At 43.9% G+C, this 22,966-nt stretch overlaps 4 non-coding genes across 4 annotated transcripts; 3 read left to right on the top strand and 1 right to left on the bottom strand.

Annotated features, from left to right (window-relative positions):
- Window positions 1-204: 204 nt before the first annotated feature.
- Window positions 205-278, top strand: trnat-ugu (transfer RNA threonine (anticodon UGU)). The gene has a single exon. It is a non-coding gene; the product is annotated as a tRNA-Thr (tRNA).
- Window positions 279-3,719: 3,441 nt separating this feature from the next.
- On the top strand, window positions 3,720-3,801 carry trnas-gcu (transfer RNA serine (anticodon GCU)). Its single transcript has one exon. It is a non-coding gene; the product is annotated as a tRNA-Ser (tRNA).
- An 11,399-nt stretch (window positions 3,802-15,200) lies between these two features.
- Window positions 15,201-15,274, top strand: trnat-agu (transfer RNA threonine (anticodon AGU)). The gene has a single exon. It is a non-coding gene; the product is annotated as a tRNA-Thr (tRNA).
- A 4,335-nt stretch (window positions 15,275-19,609) lies between these two features.
- On the bottom strand, window positions 19,610-19,691 carry trnas-uga (transfer RNA serine (anticodon UGA)). The gene has a single exon. It is a non-coding gene; the product is annotated as a tRNA-Ser (tRNA).
- Window positions 19,692-22,966: the final 3,275 nt, after the last annotated feature.

Here is a 22,966-nt window from a genome sequence, read left to right as displayed (position 1 = left end):
TTATGTAACAAACATAAGTACACGGAATCATCCCTGTATCAACGCACTGATGGACACACAAAGAGAGATGCAGGCAGCATCGGGATGCACAGGTGAACGGACAAACCAAACAGACAAAGATGAAACGGTCTGAACCCCAAACAGACAGTAACGTATCGCTGATAGATATTAGTGAGAGGAGGTAGGGCTAAATTATCATGGCTGGGCGCTGTGGCTTAGTTGGTTAAAGCATCTGTCTTGTAAACAGAAGATCCTGGGTTCAACTCCCAGCAGTGCCTTATCCAGCTAATTATTTTTACCTGATTTGTGGAATTCAGTGACAAAATGACACTTTGGAATTGGTATTTGTTCAGGTATGAGGAGGAAACGGATATCAGATTGACTCTTCTAAAGCGCCCTTTCATTGTGCAGTCAGACCTCTCATAGAATGTGTCTGTAACGGGTTAACTTGAAGACACGTTCTTGTTTCTGGGCTCGTTGGGGTCAGGGTACAATTCACGATTTGAGGTTCAACCCGGAAGTCGTCCAAATTTGGACCGAGACTTGTGATCTTGACCTGCGCTGAAAATCTTTGCAAAGAGGAAAATGAAGTCCCCAAATCACTCCACCTGAATCTCCAGACCCCGAGGAAATATATCCCAGGCTGTTAACAGAAGCAAGGAAAGAAATAACAGAGGCTCTGACCATAATTTTCCAATCCTCCCTGGTTACAGGTGATATGCCGAAGGATTGGAGGACTGCTAAAGTTGTATTGTTGTCCAAAAAGGGAGAATAGGATAGATCAAGTAATTACAGGCCAGTCAGCCAAACCTTCGTCAGGCTGAAGGTACTCTATTAAATCTACTCTGCACTTCCTCCACGGCCAATACACGGAGGAGAGGACTCTTGACTGACAAGCCTCAGCTCTATCAGGAGAGGGAGACTGACCCACGCTCTCTCTTGCTTCTGGGATGTGCCACTTTTGAAAAAAAAAGGTGAATTTCTCTATATCTTTAAACGCTCTGACTCACTGCACATGATTTAAAGTGTATTGTGGGACGCTGTGAGTGTCTCTGTACCTGTATACTCTCTGACTCACTGCACGGATATTTAATGTGTACTGTAGGACAGTATGTGAGTATCTCTGGCTCTCTGCACGGGTATTGAAAGTGTATTGTAGGATGGTGTGTGTGTGTTTATGCCTTTATACTCTCTGTCTCTCTGCACAGCATTGACAGTGTATTGTAGGATGGTGTGTGTGTCTTCATGCCTTTATACTCTCTGTCTCTCTGCACAGCATTGACAGTGTATTGTAGGATGGTGTGTGTGTCTTCATGCCTTTATACTCTCTGTCTCTCTGCACAGCATTGACAGTGTATTGTAGGATGGTGTGAATGGGATGAGGGTCAGTGGGGCGAAGTGCAGCCGATTGGGAGCAGCGCCCGTTTGCGGGGTGAGAATTGCACGCTTGATTTTCTCGCTCCCTTCTATCTTTCTTTCTCTCTTTCTTTCTTTCACCTCCCTCTCTCCCATTCCTCTTCTTTCTTTCTTTTTCTTTCTGCCCCAGCACATTTGTCTGTATCCTGTTTTTGTTCTCACATGTGTCTCTGTTGGATGATCCGAAATTCAGACCCGCCGCTTCTTCCAGCTTTTCCTTACTTCCACAATCATGGTCTATTTCATTGAGACTTTACTGCGGCCTTGCCCACTCAAACATTTACTTTCACATTCTTACGCCTTTAAGTTTGCTCTCCATCGACTGCTGTTTCTCGGGGGCACATGTCCCGTTCGCATCAATGTTCATTTGTGACTTGAAACCAGTCGATACATTTTGATCTGCCTGTCTGCTCCAGAGACAAGCTCGAAGAAAGCAGGGCTGGCATTCGGAAGTACAGCGCATACTTTTCCGTGAAATTTCCATGGGGTATCTTGTGATACGGGGGATGTTAACTGAAGAACTGGGTTTTGTTTTCATGGACGTTGGCGCTTTTCCCCGAGCAGTTGATGTGCGGGAGAGACGGGCGGCGATACATAGCTGCGAATGACGGCTGAAAGGTGCACTTTTGGCAATTTGGGCGATGCAGTCAGGTCGGAAATGTTCCGCTTGATCTTAATAGGTCTGTGGAAATGTCCGATTGAAAAGGAATGAGGAGAAATGAGAAGAGCGGCAATGGTGAAAAGGTGTCGATAACAGGAGGTTGGCCGTGAGCGAAAGGTCCTTTGAAAGCTCGGCGCGGAGGAGATTTTGTTCGGAAACCACAGACTTGAAACGCGTGAGGAAAGTGAAGTGTGAGCTGCGTCCTTGGGTCAAATTGGGTGTTTTCAGGAAAACAGCCATTGTGGAATCACAAAAATGAAAATAGAAAATGCTGAGCAGGTCAGGCAGCACCTGTGGCGAAAGAACCAGAGGAAACGTTTCAGCTCCATGACCTGAATCATCAGATCTGAATGGTTCAACATTTGCGTGAGTAATTGCGCTGTCTCAGATGCTGGCTTCCATCTCTGAATTATGTGGGTTCGAATCTCACTGCTGCTAGAATTTGTGCACCCTTTCATTTTGGCCGCCTCACCAAAAACCCTTCTTTGATAAGAAGTGCTTTTCCGCATTGCTGGTTTACACCTGTTTGCACAATTCAGCAAAGTCTGGATTGCCACCCAACTGTTTCTTAGACGGAGGTGTTGGGAGTGTAAGGGGTGATCTCGGCGAAGTATCAATCAATGTGCACAATGGCGCCCTGGTGAACCGAGTACCTCCTATAGTCAGTATAATATAAAAGATATGCACCATAATTATGAATTTCTTCTTTGCATCACACTAGGATTTATTATCAGGAAATGGACATGAGCAGGTCGATTTACGTCACGCTCCGGTCGCTTCGCATCGCCTCCCACAAATAGAATAGAATCATAGAAAGGTCACAGCACGAAAAGAGGCCATTCGGCACATCGAGTCCGTGCCGGCTCTCTGCAAGTGCAACCCAGACAGACCCACTCCCCCACCCTATCCCTGTAGCCCTCTATTCTCTTTCGTTTCAAATACTTATCCAGTTCCTTATTGAAGACCATGAGTGAATCTGCCTCCACCACCCCCTCGGGCGGTGTATTCCAGATCCTAAACACTCGCTGTGGAGAAAAGTTTTTCCTCATGTCACCTTTGGTTCTTTTGCCAAACACCTTAAATCGATGTTCTCTGGTCCTTGAACCTTCCGCCAATGGGAACAGTTTCTCTCTATCGACATCATTCATGATTTTGAATAACTCTATCAAATCTCCTCGGAACCGTCTCTGTCCCAAGCAGAACAACCCCAGCTTCTCCAATCTATCCATGAAACTTATGCCCCTCATCCCTGGAATCATTACAGTAAATCTCTTCTGTGGGGATTCGGAATTAACATCGCCGAATCCCCCACCATCAACATACTAGTGGTCACCATTAACCAGACATTTAACTGGGCCAGCTGCAGCAACATTGTGGCGACAAGAGCAGGTCAGAGGCTGGATATTCTGCGCCAAGTGACTCACCTTCTAACTCTCTAAAGACGTTCAACCATCGACAAGGCGCAAGTTGAGTGAGTTGGAATACTCATGTGATGGTCATCGACCTGAAACGTTAACACTGTTTCTATGTCAAAAGATTCTGCCTGACCTGCTGAGGATAGACACATTTGCAGTTTTTATTTCAGATTGGCAACATAGCCAGTATTTTCATTTTGAAAGGGGTTTCGCATGTTTTCGTATGCGACGAGGTGGCCGAGAGGTTAAGGCGATGGACTGCTAATTCATTGTGCTTTGCACACGTGGGTTCGAATCCCATCCTCGTCGTTATTATGCTTAAGTTTTGTTTCTCTCATTCAGTGCACCCAGAAGGTCTGGTCAATGTCCCATCCTTCTCGAAACGGCAAACGGTGGGTTTTGCATTGTTTGCTGAAATCAGCAACAGTTCCTTCCAGGAAGGTGTTGAGATTGTAAGGTCGCGAAATATCAGATTGTACATTGGTGTCATTGTAAAAAGAGTAAATCTTATGGTCAACGTAAGAGAAACTTACGTCCCATAATTATGATTTATGTCCGGATCATTCCGTGTCGGTGTCTGATTAAAAGAGATGTGCTGTAAGTCCCGAATCATTCTGTGTGCGTTTTACCCGATTTTCTTGATACCTTTTTGCTTCTGAAATGAAATGACGATCCTCTCTCGAGAAAAAGGTTCACCGCCTGCATCGGGCAACTGTAAGGAAAAATAACAAAAACTGATGAGACCAAGTTCATTCTGCTGGGCTTCCATCCCAATCTCCGCACTCTATCCCCCATTCAGTCCCACCCCCGCCTGGACATTATAATCTGCGATATTCATAAGGGAATGAAGAAGCAGAATATCACGGTTATAATGTTCTTCGTTGATCAACACTGAATAGCTTCAATTGCAATGATTCAGAAGGTAATCATAGAATCATAGAATCTTACATCACAGAAGGAGGCCATTCGGCCGTCGTGACAGTGCCGGCTTTTTCGAAGACATGTCCAAATTAGACTCACACCCCAGATTTTTCCCAATAATCCTGCAAATGAATCCTCTTCAATTATGTCCAATTGCCTTTTGAATGATCCCATGGAATCGGCTTCCACCATCCTTTCAGGAAGTGCGTTCCTGATCTTAACAACCCTCTGTGTGAAAATAATTCTCCTCAATTCCCCTCTAGTTCTTTTGCCAATTATTTTAAATCTGTGACCTCTGGTTACCGAACCACTTGCCAGAGGAAACCGTTTCTCCCTACTTGCTCTTTCAAAACCCCTCATTATTTTGAATACCTCTATTAGGTCTCCCGTTAACCATCTCTGCTGTAAGGAGAACAATCCCAGCTTCTCCAATCTCTCCAAATAACTGAAGTCCCTCATCCCTGGTATCATCCAGGTCAACCTGCTCTGAATCCTCTTCAATCCCTTTTCATCCTAAAGTGTGGTGCCCAGATCTGTACAATATACTCCAGATGAGACCTAAACACTGATTTGTAAGGATTAGTATGATTTCCATTTTTTGTATTCAATGCCCCTATTTACAAAGCGAAGTATCCTATATGCTTTCTTAACCGCCTTATCAACTTGCCCTGTTTTCTGAATATGAACCACCAGGTTCCTCTGCTCTTGGAACCCCCCATAAATTGTTCCATTTAGATTATACTGTCTCTCCATGTTCTTCTTCCAAAAGTGCATCACTTCACACTGATCGGCGTTAAATCTGTCACGTGACCGCCCATTTCACCAGTCTGTCCATGTCCTCCTGAAGTCTGCTATTATCATGCTCACTATTTACTACGTTGCCAAGTTCTGTATCATCCGCAAACTTCGAAATTGTATTCCCTATTCCCACATCCAAGACATTTATATATAACAAGAAAAGCAATAGTCCTAATACCGACCCCTGGGGGATTCCACTGCATATTTTTCCCCAGTCAGAAAAACATCCGTTCACCACTACTCTCTGCCTCCTATCCCCCAGCCTATTACTTGCCCACGTTACCACCGGCCCTTTAATCCCACGTGCTTCTAGTTTTCGAATAAGTCTGAATTTCTAAAATGTGTCCTGAAAATAACTGTAACCCCGTAATTTTATTGTTAAACAATGAGAATACAGATATTAGGACCGGATGATAGATCGGGTTCATTCCCATTATCCGCAGGTGACGGGACCCGAGCAGGGGAAATCCCATCTCGGTTTATATTTTCCGAAAACGGAGACGGAAAATAGCAAAACTCAATCCGTCGAAATCCAACAATTGGACGAAGAACCGACAGCCTTTTCCCATCCCGGGTTTGCAGACCTGGCTGTTGAAGGAAGTCTGATAAGTCCATTAGGGATCAACAGCGAAAGTGAAGAAACGCAGACAGAGATAGATAGATACATGCAAAGAAAAATAGTATAAATCTCCAATTCTGTGGTTGAGCAGAATTTAGGTGGCAGCTTAAAGGAAATTCGTCGCATATCGTGAAATCTTAGAGTTGTACATAGGGCTGGATTCTTACATTATTTCTGAAAAAAGTAAACACTGCCTGGTAACTACAGCTCTTATTTATTTGACCATTTTACAGTGGCGGTGTGAAGTGATTTCGAATCTCAGTGAATTTCAAGACCATGCTTGACCCACTCGTTTGGTCACCCACAGGTAGCACGCGGTTGGAGACTGCGCAGGATAATCACAGGAACTCTGCCAGACTGCATGTTCCAGACTTGTATCCAACGCCACACGTGCAGCCTGCAGCCGTGTGTGGATTGATGGTTGAGTGTAGAACTCTCGCCTGCCGACGGGAAACCAGGGGTTTGGTTCCAGGCCAATGCAGCTTCCTTTACCTTTTGTATCTGTACCCATGAAATCGCCTGAATTGGGATAAATTCATGTGCCGGCTTCAATCTGCACAACTTCTTGAAAGATTATCTTCATTTCGTCTCCGTGTCTTTCGTGGACATACCCTCTGCATTCTCTCCTCTGGTGTTCAAACATGCTCGGCTGGAGATAAGTCAAACCTGCCTTCTGCACTTGCTTGAAAGATGTGAGAAGCCAATTGGTGGTTTTTGACGAAAAATGGGGACGCAAGGGGGCTCATACCGGGATTGAACCAGTGAAACTCGCTGAGCGAGAATCAGATCCAAAGTCCAACTGGTCACAGAGCCGTGCAGCCACTGTAATATTTCGCTGCTACGCAGCCGATCCGCCATCCTTTCAGAACACCATGGCCATCCAATCGCGCTTTCTTGTACGATATACGATGTAGAGCAATATCAGGTTCTAAACTAATTATTTCAGATCAACAATATTCGTCTCTCTTTATCAAATTAGTTCTGAATGTACGACTTGTATTATCAAGTAACACTTTACAGAATGAATTACTCTGAAACGACATTGTCGTCTGTCTCGGCATCGTCATAGTTTACACTCCACCATAAGTACACTTTACTCAAATTGCTGCTTTCATTCACCATGAGAACGAAGAGCCACGGATGTGGAAACATTAGCTACGAATTTATCAGCTGGGTTGCACCTTTCCTTTTCCTACTTCCTCAGTCTGTTTTTTCTTTACCCTTCTCTGCAATTGTTGCAGGTGAGATCAGCCATCGCCGTTCAAGGAAGCCTGAGAAGTCCATTGTGGACAATACAGAGAGACAAGAGACAGAGACATGGAGAGATGGAGAGATGCAGGCAAAGAAAATAAAGAGTATAAATGTCAGGTTTTGCAAACTAGCAGAATTTATGTTACAGATTGGGAGACATTCCTTCTTGGGTCTTGAAATCTTGCAAGATAAGATTGGACACAAGTTAAAAGCTGGAGAATCTCTCATTCTGGGAGAGAGATAAATGCGGTCAATTAACTCCAATTAATCTCTTTCAGCACTGAAGGGATCTTTAAACAGTCGCTCTGCGAGCAGAATTCAAACCTGGGCAGGAAAACCTCAATTGAATTTTGAGTCCAACGCTTTAAACACTCGGCCACCGCAGCTGTAAACGGCATGTTCATTCAGATCGGATTCCAAATGGATACATGCTGCTGTTACAAACGCGCGCATTGATGGTGCTTGGGGTCGAATTCTTACTTGTTACGCTGGAGACCTTGGTTCGATTCCCGATACAATGCAGGATCATTCTGTAACAATGAGGAGCTGAAGAGCAAAAGTATACTATTTCGCCCCTCGAGCCTTATGCGCAATCCAGTGAGATCCCGGTTGATATGTAACCTAACTGCATATTATCGCCTTAGCCCCATGTCCCTTAATGCCTTTGGTTAACAAAAATCTATCAATTTCAGTTTTAAAATTAACAATTCAGTTCGCATCAACTGCCGTTTGCGGAAGAGAGTTCCAAACTTCTCCCTCCCTTTGCTTGCAGAGGTGTTTCCCAACTTCACTCCTGAAAGTCCTGACCCGAATATTTAGGCTGTGTCCCCGAGTCCCAGACATGCTAACGGGCGGAAAAAGTTTTTGTTTTATTTACCCCATCAGTTCCCTTTTATATTTTGAAATGTTCGATCAAATCAGCACTTAATCTACTGAATTCGAGGCAAACCCGAGTTTATGTAATCTCTCCGCGTAATTTAATCTGTGGAGTCCAGGTAACATTCTAGTAAATCGACGCTGCACTCCCTTCATAGCCAATATATCCTTCCTAAGGTGCGTTGCCCAGAACCGAAGGCAATACTCCAGGTGTGGTCCAACCAGAGCTTTGTATAACTGTATCATAATGCCTATCCCCTTGTATTCTAGTCCTCTCGATAGAAAGACCAACATTCCATTAACCTTTTTGATTATTTTTTGTACCTGTCCTTGACATTTTAATGATGTTTGTTCATGGACACCAAAGTCTTTTTGGACCTCCACTGTTTCGAGCTTTTCACCATTTCGAAAGTACTCTGATTTATCCTTTTAGGTCCAAAGTGGATGACCTCACACTTGACGAAATTCATATCGATTTGCCACAATTTTGCACATTCATTTGTTATATTAATGCCTCTCTGTAATTTTATGCTTTCATCTGCACTGCTTACAATGCTGCCCATCTTGGTGTCATCGGCAAACTTGGATATGTGGCTTTCTATCCCGTCATCGAACATCCAAATTCAGTTTCAATCTCCTCATCATCTTGAGACATTTTATTTGCTTCATGTGTATTGCGTCGACGAAACTTCGGCATTCAGTCCACTGGAGCTCAAACATTCTCTGGATATAATTCAGTTCCACCAACAGCAAAACTGAAAAGATGTGAGAAGACAATTGGTGACTTTTCACTAAAACATGCGGGCTCGTCCGGGACTTGAACCCGGGACCTCTCGCATATCACTCAATGAAACTCCCTAAGCGCGAATCATACCCCTAGACCAACGAGCCGCTGTTACTTTAGTTGTGCAGCCAGTGTAAAAGTTGGTTGCGTCTCACAGCCGCTCGACCATCCTTTCAGACCACTTCGATCCATTCAATCTCGTTTTCTGTTCGGGTGGACAGCAATATCAAGTTGTGCACCAACTATTTCCATTCACCAATATTAGTCTCTCTTTACCAAATTGCTTTCGAGTGCACGACTTGAGTTATCAAGTAAGACTTTTCAGAATTAGTTGCTCTTAAACTACATTGCTTGTGAGGATGCTCAGAATCGTGTCGATTTAGGGCACGCTCTGTTCCCTTTGCATTGCAACGTACACATAGAATTGAATCATAGAAAGCTTACAGCACGGAAAGAGGCCATTCGGCCCATCGAGTCCGTGCTAGCTCTCTGCAAGAGCAATCCAGCTGGAACCACTCCCCCGCCTTTCACAGAAGCCCTGCATTTTTTTTTTCCTTTGAAGTACTGATCCAGCTCCCCTTTGAAGGCCATGATTGAATCTGCCTCCATCACACACTCGGGCAGTGCATTCGAGATCCGAACCTCTCGCTGTGTAAAAAAGTTTTTCCTCAGGTCACCTTTGGTTATTTTGACAATCACTTTAAATCTCTGTCCTCTGGTTCTTGACCCTTCCACCAATGGGAACAGTTTCTCTCCATCTTCCATGCCTGGATCCTTCATGATTTTGAAGACCTCTATCAAATCTCTACAAAACCGTCTCTGTTCCAAGGAGAACAACCTCAGATTCTCCGGTCTATCCACGAAAGTAAAGTCCCTTATCCCTGGAATTATGATAGTATTTTTTTCTGCACCCCCTCGAAGGCCTTCACATCTTTCCTGAAGTGCGGTGTCCGAAACCCCACACAAAATTTCAGTTGTGTTCGAACCAGTGTGTTATAAAGTTTCATCCTGACTTCTATACTTTTGTACTTTTGTACTCTATACATCTATTTCTAAAGCCCAAGATGCCGTATGCTTTTTAACCGCTTTCTCAACCTGCCCTGTCACATTCAACTATTTGTACACATAAACCCCTCTTTGTTCCTCTACCATTTGTGCCCTGGAGTTTATTTTGCCTCTCCTCGTTTTTCCGACCGAAATGTATCACTTCGCATTTTTTTTGCTTTTAATTTCATCTGCCCCGTCTCCGCCCATGCCACCAGCCTGTCCATATCCTTTGAAGTCTATCACTATCCTTATCATTGTTTACTACTCTTCCAAGTTTTGTTTCATCTCCAAATTTTGAAATAGTGCTCTGTGCACTCAAGTCCAAGTCATTAATATATATCAAGAAAAGCAGTGGTCCCAGCACTGATCCCTGGGGAACGCCACTGGACACCTCTCCTACACTGTTTCCTGCTGTTCGTCAATTCTGCATTTATGTTGTTTCTGCCCCCTTTATTCCATGGGCCGCAATCTTGATGAGAAGCCTACCATGCGGCACTTTAACAAACACCTTTTGAAAGTCCATATACACCACATCAACTAAATTGCCCTCATCTATTCTCTCTGTTGACTCATCAAAAAACTCTAACAGGTCAGTTAACCACGATTTGCCTTTAACAAATCCGTGCTGCCTTTCCCTAATCAATCCACCCTCGTCCAGGTGACTGTTAATTCTGTCCCGGGTTATCGTTTCGAAACGTTTCCCCACCACTGAGGTTAAACTGACTGGCCGATAATTGCTGGGTTTAGCCGTACACCCTTTTTTGGACAAGGGTGTAACCTTTGCAATTTTCCAGTCCTCTGGCACCACCCACATATCTAAGGATGTTGGTAGATTATGGTCAGTACCTCTGCAATTTCCACCCTTACTTCCCTCAGCAACCTAGCATGCATCCCATCCGGACGTGGTGGCTTATCTACTTTAAGTACAGCCAGCCGTTCAAGTGCCTCTTCTTTATCAATTTTTAGACCATCCAGTATCTCAACGATAACTTCCTTTGCTGAGACTCTGTCTTCTTGGTAAAGACAGATACAAAGTACTCATTTGGTACCAAGGCCATCCCCTCTGCCTCCATTAGTAGATCTCCTTTATCGTGCCGAATCGGCCTCACCCCTCCTCTGACTCCCCGTTTACTGTTCACATGCCTGTAGAAGTCTTTTGGATTCCCTTTTATGTTGGCCGTCAGTCTGTACTCCTATTTCTCTTTGCCTCTCATTTCCTTTTTCACTTCCCCTCTGAACTCCCTAAATTCGGCCTGGTGAATTGACGCATAAAAAAGCAAGCATTTCTTTCAGCCGGAAACAGAAATTTACTGGTTGATCAATGGCGATTTGAACAAGTATTCGTCTTTTTTACAGAGTTGAATGAGTTTTGCGAAATTAATACAGTGAACTAATACAGTAAAGTTGAATTCCTGATCGGGAACCGCCTCAGACGGCGCATTACTGCCCATCCCTGGGAAACAAGAAACTATCGAAACTTTGAAAACACATCTCAGGTCCCGCTACAAAGTCACAGCTTGCCAGCTGTTCCGAAATTTGGAGCCTGGACAGGGAGTTAAACGCTGGACCTTCAGCTCACTGCCCACTATAAAAGTCTGATACTCTACCGACTGAGCTACCCAGGCTCGATACTACATAAGCTCCCATCGTACATATTCATGTAAGATCTCTGAATTATCCCTGCAGCCGTCGAACGAGGGTGAGGTCCGTTTGATAAAATTCTCAGCAACGTGTTGAGGAGAATCCTTGTTTCTGTTGAACAAGATGTAAGAAACATGGACAGTGAACTCGTGAGTTTACAATTCTTCTTGTTTGTGCCAAATGTCTTGTCATTCGTCAGCAGCAATTAAAATAGCACTTTACCCAGCGGCTCAAAAGCTGAACTTGTCCCACACGGGAGTTGGAAAAGTCATCTCGACCTTTCAGCGTATTAACATCTGTAAGCTGAATAATTTCACCCGTTACACGGTGACACCAGGCAGCATATTTCTCGTCCAAATTTTCCCAACACGAAACTTCCAACCGATGAATATCGGCTTAAAGAAAAGAAGAATTGTTTGTTTGGTTCTTTCGATTTAAAGATCTCGTCCCGGCCCCTTTGCCATATGAGCTGCCGCTAAAAGCCCCCTCTCCCGCTATGAACAACTAAAGTGGCACCTGCTGTTGCAAGACGGTAGGCCAGAGGAACCCAAATGCCCACATGGGAAAACAAAGAAGTCGATTGTTGACCTCCATACTTTTGTCCCACAAGAGCGTATTGTAAAAAGGACTGGTTGTTAACAAGATGCGTTATGGAAGATACCATTTGTACCTTGAACTCCGATCAAAATGTTCGGAGTAAAAGGTTTGATTGTTTTAGAAGACGCTCGAACTCACAACCTGGTCATTTCTGGAGCCCATACTGCTATAAATAAGTAACGCACGCTTAACAATTGTGCAACACGAGAACAGCGAACAACCGACAGCATCAGCGCTCCTGCCAAACAGCTTTATTTTCGGTCTCTCAATTATCACTTCGAGATCTTTCTCAAAAAGAAGCTTCCAATCAAGATGCGCTTCGTTAAATAACAATTCCGAAATCAAGAGAGTTTAGATCAATCATGACTAAAGTATGTACAATTTCTTCACCTGTTCCTTTTTATCCCCTGGGATGGAAACCATCAGGTCCTGGAGATTTGTCTATCTTTCGCCTCCTCTTTTTCTCCATTGCCATCATTTTACTTGTACTGAATCCCCTTGATTTATTAACAGTTTTCATCGTGTCTCTGGTATGTTAGCCTCATCCATTTCTGTGACGACCGATGCAAAGTAAAAATTTGGCAACTCTGCCATTTCCCGATTTTCAATTACAATATCACCTCCATCTGTCTTTAAGCAGCCCACATTACTCTCAGCCGCCGTTCTTTAAGAACATAAGAACATAAGAACATAAGAAATTGGAGCAGGAGTAGGCCAATCGGCCCCTCGAGCCTGCTCTGCCATTCAATAAGATCATGGCTGATCTGATCCCAACCACAAATCTAACGAACACAAGCAGTAGGAGCAGGACCCGGCCACACAGCCCCTGGGCCCTCTCCGCCACCCACAGGGCATTGACCGATCCGAACTCAGCTTCATGTCCAATTTCCTGCCCGCTCCACATAACCCCTACTTCCCTTTACTTCTGGAAAACTGTCTCTTTCTGTTTTAAATTTATCTAATGATGTAGCTTCCACAGCTTACTGGGGCAGTAAATTCCACAGACCTACCACCCTCTGAGTGAAGAAGTTTCTCCTCATCTCAGTTTTGAAAGAGCAGCCCCTTATTCTAAGATTATGCCCCCTAGTTCTAGTTTCACCCATCTTTGGGAACATCCTTACTGCATCCACCCGATCAAGCCCCTTCACAATCTTATATGTTTCAATAAGATCGCCTCTCATTCTTCTGAACTCCAATGAGTAGAGTCCCAATCTACTCAACCTCTCCTCATATGTCCGCCCCCTCATCCCCGGGATTAACCGAGTGAACCTTCTTTGTGCTGCCTCGAGAGCAAGTATGTCTTTTCTTAAGTATGGAGAACAAAACTGTATGCAGTATTCCAGGTGCGGTCTCACCAATACCCTATATAACTGCAGCAATAACTCCCTGTTTTTACATTCTATCCCCCTAGCAATAAAAGCCAACATTCCGTTGGCTTTCTTGATCAACTGCTGCACCTGCATACCAACGTTTTGATTTTCTTGCACTTGGATCCCCAGATCCCTTTGTACTGCAGTACTTTCCAGTCTCTCACCATTAAGAAAATAACTTGCTCTCTGATTTTTCCTGCCAAAGTGCATAACCTCACATTTTCCAATATTATATTGCATCTGCCAAATCTCCGCCCACTCACCCAGCCTGTCTGTATCCCCCTGCATGTTTTTTATGTGCTCCTCACTCTCTACTTTCCCTCCCATCTTTGTATCATCTGCAAATTTTGATATGTTGCACTCGGTCCCCTCCTCCAAATCGTTAATATAGATTGTAAAGAGTTGGGGACCCAGCACCGACCCCTGTGGAACACCACTGGTTACTGGTTGCCAGTCCGAAAATGAACCATTTATCCCAACTCTCTGCTTCCTGTTTGATAACCAATCCTCCACCCATGCCAGAATGTTACCCCCAATCCCGTGATTTTTTATCTTAAGTTATAATCTTTTATGTGGCACCTTGTCGAATGCCTTCTGGAAGTCTAAATACACTATGTCCACTGGTTTCCCTTTATCCACCCTGTACGTTATATCCTCAAAGAACTCAAGCAAATTTGTCAGACATGACTTCCCCTTCATAAAGCCATGCTGACTTTGTCCTATTAAATTATGCTTATCTAAATGTTCCGTTACTGTCTCCTTAATAATAGACTCCAAAATTTTACCCACCACAGATGTTAAGCGAACTGGCCTATAATTTCCAGCCTTCTGCCTACTACCCTTTTTAAATAACGGTGTTACATTAGCAGTTTTCCAATCTGCCGGGACCTCTCCTGAGTCCAGGGAAATTTGGAAAACTATCACCAAAGCATCCACAATCCCTACTGCCACTTCCCTCAAGACCCTAGGATGGAAGCCATCAGGTCCAGGGGATTTATCCGCTTTGAGTTCCATTATTTTACTGAGTACCATCTCCTGAGTGATTTTAATCGTATTTAGCTCCTCCCCCCGTAGAGTCCCCTGTTTGTCCAGTGTTGGGATATTCTTAGTGTCCTCTACTGTAAAGACTGAAACAAAATATTTGTTCACCATTTTTGCCATCTCCATGTTTCCCACCATTAATTTCCCGGTCTCATCCTCTAAGGGACCTACGTTTGCCTTAGCCACCCTTTTTCTTTTTATATAACTATAGAAACTCTTGCTATCTGTTTTTATATTTTTTGCTAATTTCTTTTCATAATCTAACTTCCCTTTCTTAATCAATCCTTTAGTTACTTTTTGCTGTCTTTTGAAGAATTCCCAATCTTCTATCCTCCCACTAAGTTTGGCTACCTTATATGTCCTTGTTTTTAATATACTCGTAAAAACCTTGAGAGTTGTCCTCATTTTCCCTCATCAGTTTTTCTCCTTTTCCCTTTTTGCTCCTCTCACGATTTTTTAGTTTCAGCACCACAATGAACAACACTCCGCTGTGAAGTTCGGCTCAATAGTTCTCCAATGTCAGAGCGAGAATTGTCTGAAGCCCTGATTTATTTAATGTCACAAATACAGTCACACATAATCATCCATGTATCAACTCACTGAAGGATACACAAAGATAAACTCAGCGAGAAATGCAGTCAGTGCCGGGATGCACAGGTGAACGGACAAGCGAAACAGACAGAAACAAAACGGCCTGAACCCCCAACAGTGAAGTGTCGCTGGTAGATATTAGTGAGGAGGTGGGGGAAACATGTCATCAATTGGTGCTGTGGCTTAGTTGGTTAAAGCATCTGTCTAGTAAACAGGAGATTCTGGGTTCAACTCCCAGCAGCGCCTTGTGCAGCTCATTATTTTACCTAATTTATGGAATAAAGCGACAAAACAACAATGTGGTGTTCGTATTTATTCAGGTTTCAGGAGGAAACGGATAACAGAGTGACTGTTCAAAAACGTCCTTTCATTCCACAGACAGACCTCTCAGAGAATGTGTCTGTAACACGTTAATTTAAGGACACGTTCTTGTTTCTGGGCTCGTTGGCATCGGGGTATAATTCACGATTTGAGGTTCAAAGCCGGAAGTAGTCCGAATTTGGACCAAGACTTGTGATCTTGACATGCGGGACAAACGTTTGCAAAGAGGAAAAAGAAGTCCCCAAATCGCTCGACCTGAATCTCCAGGCCCAGATGAAATATATCCCAGGTTGTTAACAGAAGCAAGGAAGGAAATAGCGGAGGCTCTGACCATCATTTTCCAATCCACCCTGGCAAAAGGTGTCGTGCAGGAGGATTTGATGATTGCTAACGTTGTACCATTGTTGAAAAAGGGAGACAGGGATAGATCGAGTAAATACAGGCCAGTCGGCCTGAACTCGAGCTGAAGTATGAATCGTCATTTAGAAAGGCACGGATTAATCAAGGACAGTCAGCGTGGATTTGTTTCGGGATGGTCGTTTGAATTGAATTATTTGAGGAGGTATCAAGGAGGATCGATTAGGGTAGCGCGATTGATGTAGTCAACATGGATTTTAACGAGGCTTTTGACAAAGTCCTACAGGGCAGATTTGTCAAAAATGTAAAAGCCCATTGGATCCAAGGGACATTGGCAAGTTGAATCCAAAATTGGCTGTGCAGCAGGAAGCAAGCGGTTGTGGTCGACGGGTGCTTTTGTGACTGGAAGGCTGTTTCGAGTGGGGTTCCATGCGGCTTCGTACGAGGTCCCTGCTTTTCATGGTACAGATCATTGATTTAGACTGAAATGTAGGGGGCATGATGAAGAAATTTGCAGATGATACAAAAATTGTTCCTGTGGTTGAGAGTGAGGAGGAAAGCTGTCGACTGCAGGAAGATATCCATAGAGCAGACAGGTGGAAAGAAAAGTGGCAAATGCAATTCAATCTGAAGAAATGTGAGGTAATGCATTTAGTGGGGGGGGGGGGGCAAAAAGGCAAGGGAGTGTATAACAAATATTGCAATTAATTTGCCATTTACACGCCCATTCTGCAAATTTACTAATGTCTTCCTTTATTATTCGCATTTTTCTTGGTATTAACTACAGCTCGCAATTAGGTGTCGTCCCTAAGTTTTGAAATTGTACTTCCGATTCCCGTGTCCAAATCATGAATGTAAATTTTGAACAAAAGTGGTCCCAGCACCTATAAATTGTGAACAACAGTGGTCTCACCACTGATAAAGTGTTAACAACAGTGGTCCCATCACAGATATATTGTGAACAATTTTACAACACCAAGTTATAGTCCAGCAATTTTATTTTAAATTCACAAGCTTTCGGAGGCTACCTCCTTCCTCAGGTGAACGATGTGGAAATCTTCACAGATATATTGTGAACAACAGTTGTGCCAGCATCGATAAATTGTGAACAACCGTGGCCCAGCACCGATAAATTGTGAACAGCAGTGGTCCCAGCACCGATAAATTGTGAACAACTGTCGTCCCAGGAATTTTGATCTTAAACTGCAGTTGAAACTTTTGCACAAAAGAAAATAACGTCCGCAAATCGTCCCACGTGAAACTCAAATGCTTTGGGAAGAAGTCCAATAGAAACAATCAGGACTTTAAAGGCACCTCAACGACCTGAACTTTCGTTGAATGAATTGTGTTTGCCATTGCATTCGACCGTGAAATCGCTCTTGACTTTCATCTCATTGAAGCAGAGTGTGGCGGCTTTGCATCTGTGAGCATGTCTGTGGCGTCTTTACATTTGATATTGATCGCTTCCAATTTGTAAAATTTCATCAATCGTCAGGAAAAAGAAACCGAGAATCGAGTTGTCCCTCTCAGTGATGAGCTGAAGGGATTGGTGATCCAAGCAGATCTGGAAAATGCGTGGTGCAATCGGTCAGGAGTTCCAAATCCACCCTCCAGCCACTCGGCAATTATATTGAATGAACTTTACTCTGGCCCAGTGTCGCCGCACTGAAATCGAGTATTTCTCCGGCATGTTTTTCTTCATAGTTGCTGGTTTAAGAGTGAAGACCGGCTGGTTGGATTTTCACTCCTACAAGCTGTAATCATTCATTTTTCACTGACTGTAGATAGTTGTTGTATTGGTCGCTGCAATCTCAAAGTTTAGCCCAGTGAATTATTGGTTTAGCAGATGATCTCTTCACCTGTTCTCGGCGGTGTTATCCGTTAGCGTGAAAGTTTGATTGTTCGAGCCCTTATTTTATTTTATCCTCAGGATTCATCGCCTCAAAGTTCCAGGGTTTCAACGCATGATTTGGAATCAAGAAAATGTACCGGAATCAATGCCAGCTGAGCAGGGCTGATATTCTACCATTTACCCTGCGGTCGGAAATCAGGCACATGAATCATATAAAGGAATGGAACATTGGCTTCACGGTAATTACAATTCTCCTTGACAGACAAGCCCCCGAAAGGCCCGAAGGGAGGCCGCATTCGCAGCAGGAGAGCTGGTTCGCTGTGACATGGAGATTTCTGTAGTGAGTGAGACCAGACTGTTCCTATGTTCAGAGAATAAATTTCACACCCTTTATTTTGGAAAAGCAAAACGGTGGGGATTTTTGTCATAGCCCGATGCCTTTCGTGTTGTATCAGATGTTCCTCGTTGCGTTACTTTCATCTTGATCGGAGAACCAGTTCGGGCTTTCCTGTGATAAACAGCGACAATTGCCAGTTAATGTTAAATTTAACAACGACTCTACTGCGTTTTTAATCCCACTCTTAAGATGCAGTCTATAAAATGAATAAAAAATCATCACATTCAAAGCATAAAAATCTTATTAAAGTTTGGAATGTCTCTCGGTAACCACGTCAACATCGCCTTCAGTCTGAAATAGAAAGTTATCGATTGATTCATGGTGATTAAAACAGGGATTCAACGACGAACAGGATTTATTTAGCTTCATGTAATTAATTTAATAAGTTCATAACTCTTTTTAAAATTAATTCCCTGACTGGGAATCGAACCTCGCGGCGGTGAGAGTACCGAATTCTCACCACCAGGCCATTGGGGAGCTCCCCAGATTGTGCACGAGACAAAGTGGAACTGATGACATTAGTTTTTCTTTCGCTCTTTCGTGATTCATTCAGCTCTGTGTTTATTCTCAGGCCTCTTATCTCTCCTTCTTTTCAGCTTCTGACTGCGGATATTCCTGTGGCTCAATATGAATAATATAGAACATCTCACAGCCCCGGTATATTTGCTGTTTCTCTGTGCAGTTCTGTGCAAAATCAAACTGCACGCAAATACCGGCAGTGCCTCTCTCTCACTCCCCACAGAAGCAGCAGGAGATGCCACTTTAAACTGCCAGTTGCTTCAAACGATTCATGATGGACCTGCGTGGCCTTGCAGTTTTCCAAGGAGCTGCATTCAGTGCGTGAATTTTGGAAATGGAAACATGTCAATCAGCAGCTTGTGGTAGTATTTTACCTCACTTTCCATTTCATGTACATGCCTACTTGCACTTGGTGATGTCATTGCCTGAACATCACATCTGTCGCGGTATTATTTCGAACAGAAAATGCCATTTTGTGCGAGCAGTTTGTCTGGCAGGAAAATGACCTGAGTTACAAAGGGCCAAGTAGGAAAGGCTGCGTTGCTCTGCTTGTTCGCAGCAACGAATTTTCAGCGTTTCCTTGGGGTTTAGTGTTTCGGATTCGGCGCTTTCATCACCACGGCAAAGGTTCGATTGTCGGTCTCAACATCCGCATATTATACACTCTATCATAAGTGTACTGTACTCAAATTGCTGATTTTTTCATTGTGAGGGGAAGAAACATAAATGTGTGGACATTAATTACGAATTCATCAGCTGGGTTGCACCTTTTCTTTTCCTACCGTCTCAGTCTTTCCATCTTTACCCTTCTCTGCTGGTGTTGCAGGTTCCATCATTCTTCGCTGTTCACGATGCCTGAGAAGTCCATCAGGAGAAAACAGGCAAAGTCAAGAGACAGAGACAGGGAGAGATTAAAACATAGAAATAAATTGTATAGATGTCAAGTTCTGCGAACGAGCAGAATTTAGAATGGAGCTTGGGAGAGATTCCTTCACGTGTCTTGCAATTTTGCAAGAGATCATTGGGCTCCGAGTTAAAAGCGTCGTTGGCGATGGAGCACCTCTCTGAGGGAGCGAACAAGGTCCGTTCGTTCAAGTTCATATTAATTTGAACACTGAACAAACATAAAAAGTAGCGCTGCGAACAGGATTCGAACCTGTGCAGGGAAACCCCATTGGATTTCAAGTCCAACGCCTTAACCACTCGGCCATCGCAGCGGCAAACATCGATCATGCACAGCTATAAATCAGAATGCGTAGGGTTATCAGACCAGATCTGTGACACTTTGTTCTCTCAGACAGGTTTCCAACTGGAAACTTACAGCTTGTTAATGTGCTGACTTTGCTGTCTCGGTGACAGAATTCTCATTTATCACGTGAGAAACCGGGGTTCGATTTCCGGTTCGTTTCGGATTATTTTCATTCTCCATTCATAAGATCGCGTGAATTGTGCGACATTCGCCCTCAGCTTCAATCTGCGCACCATTTGAGACATTTTCCATTCTCCACGTGTGTTGCGTCGAAGCTGGGTTGGAAAATCACATTGCAAGTCTAACGCCTTAATCATTCGGTCATCGCTGCTGCAAGCGACAAATCCGACACGGCTGCAGAAGAGAATGAAGAAGGTTATGACAGGAGAACTCTGAGACTGTATGTTCTTTGAGACAGGTTTCGAACTGAGCGCATGCCGCCGGCTGCTGTGCGGACTTTGTTATTTCAGTAATAAAATTCTTGATTTCTGCGCGGGAGGCGCGGGTTCGATCACCACCCAATAGAGGAGCATTTTTCATTCTCCATTCATGAGGTCGAGTGAATTGGGATACATTTACATTCAGCTTCAATCTGAACACCATCTTGTGATATTTTCCGTTCTCCATGTGTGTTATCGTCGACAGAACCTCTGCATTCTGTCCTCCATGCACTGGAATTAAGACAATCCTGCCGACTACACCGCTGACAAGACGTGAGAAGCCAATTAGTGATTTTGAACTAAAAATGGTAACACCGCAGGGCTCGTCCGGGATCTCTCACATAACAATCAGCAAATCCCCAAAGCGAGAATCATACCCGAAGACCAACGAGCCACTGATAACAGAGGGGTGAAACGAATGCAGAATTCGTTGCCACCCACAGCCGATCGGCCACCATTCTCTACATCCTATCACTTTTTCTATTCCGATGTACGGCAATGTGAAGACGTACATTAACTATTTCATATCAACAATATTAGCCTCTCTTTACCACATTCGTTTCGAATGTGCGAGTTGTAATATCAAGTGAGGCTTTGCAGAATTAATTGCTCTAAAGCTGCATTGTTGTCGGTCTTGGCATCCGCAGATTATCCACTCCACCACAAGTATAACAGTGACTACACTTCAAAAATACTTCATTGGCTGTAAAGCGCTTTGGGACGTCTTGATGTCGTGAAAAGCGCTTTATAAAGACAAGAATTTGTTTTTATTCTGGGCTAAAAGGACTGATGATTTCACTATGAGTACGAAGAGACATCAATATGTGGACATTGGCTACGAATTCATCATCTGGGTTGGTCCTTTACTTTTCCTACCGTCTCAGTCTTTCCATCTTTACCGTTCTCTGCTGGTGTCGCAGGTTCGATGAGCTTTGTCCGTTCAAGGAAGCCTGATAAGTTCATCAGGGGAAAACACAGAGGGACAGAGACAGAGGGAGATAGAGAGATAAAAGTATAGAAAAAAAAGCCTGAATATCAAGTTAGCAGAATTTGAAATGAAGCTTGAGAGAGATGGAATCATACACTCATAGAATCGTTACTGCACAGAAGGAGGACATTCGGCCCATTGAGCCTGCCCCTGCTCTCTTTAAGAGAAATCCAGTTAGTCCCATTCCCCCGTTCTTTCCCTGTCGACCCGCAAATATTTTTCCTTCAAATACTTATCCAATTCCTTTTAGAAAGTCACGATTAAATCTGCTTCCACCACACTTTCCGGAGATGCATTCCAGATTATATCTACTCGCTGATTTAAAACGTTTTTCCTCATATCGCCTTTGGTTCTTTTGTCAACCACCGTAAATCTGTGTCCTCTGGTTCTCGACCCTTCCGCCAACGGGAGCAGTTTCTGTTGATTTACTTTATCTAAACCCGTCATGATTTTGAACACTTCTATCAAATCTCCTCTCAACCTTCCTGCCCGAAGGAGAACAACCCCAGCTTCTCCAGTCTTTCCACATAACTGAAGTCCCTCATCCCTGGAACCATTCCAGTAAATCTTTTCTGCGCCACCTCTGAGGCCTTCACATCCTTCCAAAAGTGTGGTGCCCAGAATTGGACACAATTCTCCAGTTGTGGATTATTGTGAAGTTTCCTTCAAGCACCTTGAAATTTTGCAAGAGACCACTGGGCTCCCAATTAAAAGGCTCTGCCGCGGTGGAGGATCTGTCTGAGAGAAGGAAATGCGGCCCGTTATTTCCAGTTCATATTTATTTGAGCATTGAACAAAACTGTAAACAATAGCGCCGCGAGCAGGATTCCAATGTTTCACCGAAAGACCCTGTCGAGTTTTAGATCGAACGCCTGAACCACTCGGCCATCACATACAGCGAGTGCTGGTAATGCAGGGCTGTAAATCAGAATGTGCAAGGTACTCAGAGGAGATTTGTGAAATTATATGTTGTTTCAAACAGGTTTCCAATTGGACAGGTTTCCATGAAAACGTTGCTGTTTCACTGGTAGAATTTGCACTTAGCACGCGAGGGAACAGGGTTCGTATTCCCGACCAATTAAGGAGCATTTTTATTCTGCACTTCTGAGATCGCCTGAATTGGGTTAAATTCACCTTCAGTTTCAATCTGCACACCGCCGTGAGACATTTTACACTCTCCGTGTGTGTTGCGTCGATAAACCGGATGCATTCCGGCCTCTGGACCTCAAACATGCTCGAGGATTAAATCAATCCTGCTTTCTGCAACGCTGAAAAGATGTGAGAAAGAAATGAGTGAATCTTCACTGGAAATAGTGAAACAGGAGGGTTCTGGGATTTGAACTGGGGACCTCTCGCATATCAAACATTGAAACGCCCAAAATGAAAACCATAATCCGAGAACAAGGAGCCGTCAGTAACACAACCGTACAACCAGTTAAAATATCCCTGCGACCCACAACCGATCGCCCATTCATTCAGACCGCTTCTGTCCATCGAATCATAGAATGGTTACAGCACAGAAGGAGGCTGTTCGGCTCATCGAGCCCGTGGCGACTTGATATAAGAGCAATCCAATTAGTCCCATTCCCCGGCCCTTTCCCGGTGCTCCGTATTTTTCCCCTTCAAATTCCTTTTTTAAGTCACGATTGAATCTGATTCCACCACCCTTTCAAGCAGCGCATTCCAGATCAGAACTATTCGCTGCGTCATTAAGTTTTTCCTCCTATCGCCTTTTGTTCTTTTGCAATCACCTCAAATCTGTGTCCTCTGGTTCCCGACCATTCCGCCAATTAAAACAGCTTCTCTTTATTTACT

Source organism: Heptranchias perlo, chromosome 20, assembly GCF_035084215.1.
Source record: "Heptranchias perlo isolate sHepPer1 chromosome 20, sHepPer1.hap1, whole genome shotgun sequence".
Lineage (NCBI taxonomy): Eukaryota > Metazoa > Chordata > Chondrichthyes > Hexanchiformes > Hexanchidae > Heptranchias > Heptranchias perlo.
The sequence above is the reverse complement of the archived record's forward strand: the minus strand, read 5'-3'. Positions and strand labels throughout refer to the sequence as shown.